Genomic DNA, 5,745 nt, shown 5'->3' on the forward strand with positions numbered 1-5,745 from the left:
AATTCGAACTCCAACCGCCATGTTTGAATGCATACAGAGCTAAGTGGGACAGAGCAAGCGGCAGAGTTACCACAATCTTCACTGTGTGGGTCAACGGGGCATGACGTGAAGTGCATACATTTGATCTCATGTGAGCATGCTGGGACAACAATTTACACGTTGTTAAGATGGTATTAAATTTCCCAGCAATGCGGGTAAAACTAGTTAAGATGATACCATAGGCCTCGTTCTATTGCGAGTTATACCAGGTGTATAGCTGGACGGGTAGTACGTTGTATGGTGTCTCACACTATGCCAAGTTGGGTAAAAATGTGATAAAATCGTACATGTATCACTAGTAATGCTGACTGTACTTGTTCCACACTGAGTTGTCCCGGGTGGAGTTAGTCAGAAAATACATGGTTACCAGTGGCCTTTCCGTGCATGATGTCGGTCATGTGGTGGTTTTTGTGGGTGTGCTGATTTACCCTCACTAATTCTGTTTGTTACAGAATACAACATGCAGACTTTGGTTACCTCACTTCATGCCATATACCTTTACATATGTATACACTCCAAGACCACTTTAGGTCCACATCTTTAGTGTTTGTTCAGTGGAATTTTAGCTGCCGTTTAATTTTTTTGTGACCCAGTATCAAGATAATGGCTTAATAGGCATGCTTGCGTATGACAGTGTCCTATGTAAAGGCAAACGAATGGAATTTTTGGCAGAAAATGTTTATCTCAGACATTGCCAAATTGGAACTTAGTAGAAGTGCAAAAACATCCACATTTCTCATGAGTACTGTTTAGGCCCTCTCCTAAATTCAAAATGTATACCGCTTTGACCAGCAAGGATTTGGTGGCTGGGTGGCCCTTGGGCTCCGCAGGAAACAGAGGAGCTCCTTACATGGGCTCGAAGTCTTTTGCGCCTCTTTTAGAAAATAAGCATGACCGAATCCATGCGTCGAAACAGACATTATTGTACCAGCCGTCAACCAATAAGGACGCTCCCGCTTTATAATCGCAAGGCCAAGTCCCAATAGCGACGTATAGCACAGGCCACCAGAGCACTAAGAAAGACAATAAAGTACGAAAATAAGACAGAATCATGCAAAGAGAAGCAGTCAACACCTTTCAATGATGTTTTGAATTATACTAGGTATGTTCTAGGCCAGTGAGTGAAATCAGTATTCAAATTGTCATCTTAGAATAACAGTTGTCGATAAGAAAATATGTTATCTCATTTAGGCTTTGATTGCAGCTGTTCATAAATCCAGCGTCCTATGGATAATACAACAGCAGTGGCCTCAATAAACAACATGGGCACAAGTCATTCCCTTCAGTATAGCATGAAATTGTTCTTGTGTGGTAAATGTAATGACAACACAGCCTTTTGAGTAATTCTAGACCAGTCACTTATAATATATTGCAAATAACATCAATGCATTTTTCTACCTAATTCTGTTCATGCCGTAATGGTAGAGGGCGTAAAATTTGGGACTATTCAAACATTTACATGAACAGTTGGAATAAAACGCTAAATGAGGTTAAGTGACAAGAGGCTGCATTTCACCGGTTACGTGTGACCATTTGTAGCTCTCGCCGCTGCTATGTTCTTTCTATGCTGTACATCTTAGTCATGTCAGCTATAGTGCAAGCAAAGCTAGGCCAGCTTTGTCATCAGTTTTTAAGGAACCAACTGATGCTGTATAAGTAGACTGCTGAAATGCATATTTGAAAAAAAAAATCACTTTTGCCCGATATAGCTAATGTGTTCAACTATCTACATTTATCGTATTCTTAAAACAACCTAAGGCTTTAAGAACTTACTTCAAGAGCAACACTCTTGCATTTACTAACGACAAAGCTTTCAGTTATTAAACATTGATAACATATGGTCGTCTGAAAGAAAACAGTTTTTCATTTTATGGCTGTGCTAAAGGCAAGCAAAATAGTTTTTCATTTTATGGCTGTGCTAAAGGCAAGCAAACCTGGTAAGAACATGAAAACCAGCTATTGCGGTGTTACTGCGGTGTATTGTTACCTTTTTTAAAGAGAATACGTTGAAACGACTAAGGTCTTCAGAGGTTATCATTCACAATTCCTTTTAAGTTACCCAAAAGCTCACAAACCTGTCTCAAGAGAGATGACTTCAGGTTGGTCAAATCTGTGTTGCTTGAAATAACGCAGAGATATTTCAATGAATTCAACACCGTTATAGAATGTTATACGGGAAATTTTCTGGAGTATAACGTAATAGAACTGTCAAATAGCATTGTAAAGTTTTATATTGTAAGAAACATGAATCAAGACAGGAATACAATATATGACTGCATACAGGCAACTCAATTGTGAAATAACTGAATAAAAGCCAAACAGAATAGCGTGATGTTTTAATGGGTTTAACAGTCTTGGAGAATGGCTTTTACACTTGCTTCAAAGTCACAAGGGACCGGAGAAGGCGGATTAACAATGTGAGGCCATGTAGCAATGGTCACACGTACCTCCACTGTCTTTCTCACTTTTGCTTTAGAACAACATAATTTCTACACAATGCAAAAGGCTTCAGGATCAAAGAAAAGAAAAGAAAACAGGAATGCCAAAAATAAGCTATAGATATTTTACTTTACCATCCATAAGCAAGTTTCAGAAAATTATGATTTTGACCATTGCAATCATGGATATCAGACAACTCTCTTCACATGGCTTTATAGCCAGACACCTTCCATGCCTTGTCTGCAAGTTACAAGTGAGAGTGAGAAGTAATGCTGTTCTCCTGTAAGAGGAGTGCGATAGAGAGCAACACGGTGTAAAATGCGCGACAGCTAATTTACAGGTTGTTATCTGTGTATGCGTCATTTTCTTATTGATTTCATTGTACATGTGTTAAGTGAATATTTGTCCTTCATATATAAACTATATAATCATTATACATTCTTCTTTTTACTCGTCTAAATCTATACTGATTAAATGTCTTTTTTGTAAATATAACCTTGCAAGAGTATCGTATTTTGCGCAGACAGAGGGGAAATACAGTGGAAATGTAGCAGATGTTCCGAAACTTTAAATATCCAGGCAACCGTTCTCTCAAGTTTCTGAAGAAATTCCAGATCCAGAGTCAGAATTGTGTGCATCAGTGTTAAAAGCGCCAGGTATGGTCTCCTCCAGTGAGTCAAAAAAGTACGACATATCTTTGGAAATACAACAGGTCACATTTGAACAGCCAGAAAATCTCGCTGAAGAGTAAGTTTATTTCGTTTCATAAAATGCGAAAGATTTGTTTCACGCTCGGTTTTTACCTTCGGTTTTTCAGGTGTACGACTAGAACCCTGTTTGTTACTGCTCTGAATTATACTTTTTCTTTATTCAATGTTTTCAATAGCCTTGTCGATGCGATCTCATAACCACTTAATGATATCAATACGGAGCAATAGATCGCCTACACCACTTAATGGCGGATGGATCACAGCAGGGGGAAGAAAAACTAGTCGACACGTACTTTTCTTACGCAAGTATTTTGCAGCTTACATATAACAGAGATATGGTATCTGAAGTATCAACCATAAATTAATGTAATTCTGTTTCACCAAGAACTTTTACTAAAGTTTGTGTTAATTTTGAAAAATTTTTTAAGTATGCATCTTGATATTGTTTCACAATTCTCATACTATTCAGAAAACCTTTGCTAATAAATATCAACGTGTTTGTTGGGATTATCTTTTCCTGACAGTCTGCAGAGGTGTGATTAGAGTAAACTTCGCTGCCTTTTTCCCCGAATGCCGTTTCCAAATCACTGAGGAGCGATGAGCTTCGGTGTGCTTCTCACACGTGAGAATTAACCCCTGTCGTGTTTTGAAGCGATAAAGGACTACTTTTATTGCCTACCACTTTTCACAACCCAATCTGAACTAAATTTGGTACACACAGTATTACATTTCTTCCAAAAACAAACCGTTGTTCTCGACGGTAGGCTACCTAGGAAATATTATTACACAAATAAACTTCTGAGATAACTTTGGACAACTGTTGAGTGACTGTATCGTGGTAAGCGGGAGATTTTAAATCTGCATAGTATATAATTGTATTCAAAGAATTCTTTTTCATGTAAGAGTGACTGTATGTCATGTTTACAGTGGATAAGGCAACTAGTGGTTTCGGGAAATGGACCCAGTTACATATGGTTTGTTTTCCCTTTTTCCCGAACCCAATGGAAATCTGCCCCTATTAAACTTGGTTTGTTACTCTGCCCGTAAGTATGATTTGGCTTATATTTTGGATGCCGGTCCAATGTCGATAAATTTAATGTTTAATGTACATGCATTTGCCCTGATATGGCTGAAATCTCGCCGAAGTGACCTCGTCTGTTGCGATAAAGGGGGGGATAACTCCCACCAGTCTGGCTTGGCTGCATAAACATCTTGTTTTGTTTCTTCTTCTGCTCATGGGTAAGTTAAGCGAAGCGTGATGACCCCGGAGCCTCTCACCAATGTGATCGCTGTGAGTTCAAGTCCAGCTCATGCTGGCTTCCTGTACGGCCGTATTGGGAAGGTCTGTCAGTAACCTGCAGATGGTTGTGGGTTTCTCCCGGGCTGTTCCCGGTTTCCTCCCACCATAATGCTGGCTGCCGTCGTATTCTTGGGTATGGCGTAAAACACCAATCAAAAATATAAAAAAATTAACTGCTTGATGGCGACAAAGCATCAAAAGATTTGACATCCTATCCTTATGAACATGGACCTTTTGTCGTTTAACATGGGCCATGCAATGAACGAAAAGCCTGCATGTAAGGTAACACCAAAAACTATTTATGGCGAAATGACACTTATTGTGACCTGCTGCTTGAAGCATTCGCTTCTTTGTATATGACGTCTTGACGTGTTTCCATAATTCAAACATAAGACTTACAGCACAGAGAGTAAAACCAGAGTAGCTACAGTGTGATACTAAGTAAAAGGTCACACGTAACTCGTGAAATACAGCCTCCTGTCAATTTACCTCAGGGTTCTATTCTAACTGTGCACGTAAATGCTCAAATACGTGTAGTAGCAAAAAAACACGCCCCTAGTGGGCTTCGGAAGAATTTTTTTTATTTACTTATTTATTTATTTATTTGATTGGTGTTTTACGCCGTACTCCAGAATATTTCACTTATATGACGGCGATCAGCATTATTGTGGGAGGAAACCGGGCACAGCCCGGAAGAAACCCACGAGCATCCGCAAATTGCTAACAGACCTTCCCACTTTCGTTCACGGAAGAATTAAGTAAAAAACGCAATGATGTTGGGTGCGATTCATTAAGTGTCACTGGTCTAGAATTACTCGGTCACATGTACCGCTCAGCTTCCACTCTAATACAAGTAGGCCTTCTCTCAAAAATAATCTGTATTCTGTTATTGTAGAAGATTCTATTAATTCAACATATGAACTGAATAAGACTAGCAGGATTTTGTGTTGAATACTACGCCCTATGGCAGAATACATTACAGCATTACTCACACAGTAGACCCTCTGTTAAAATTAACATTTTTTTAGAGCATACATGATAACAATAACAATATTTTTCCACTCTCTGTACTACTATTCCTCACACTGATTTAACAGACGGAATTTCATTACTAATTGTTTCAGTGTTTAATCAAAGGTGTTTCGCTGTTTAGTCAAAGGTAGCAGAACCTTCTCCAGATCCGCTACATACAAGGATTACTGTTCATAGTATGTTTCGATGTTCATAGAGTTGCTTGAATTTCTCATTAATAACATA

Source organism: Liolophura sinensis, chromosome 1, assembly GCF_032854445.1.
Source record: "Liolophura sinensis isolate JHLJ2023 chromosome 1, CUHK_Ljap_v2, whole genome shotgun sequence".
In the NCBI taxonomy this organism is placed as follows: domain Eukaryota; kingdom Metazoa; phylum Mollusca; class Polyplacophora; order Chitonida; family Chitonidae; genus Liolophura; species Liolophura sinensis.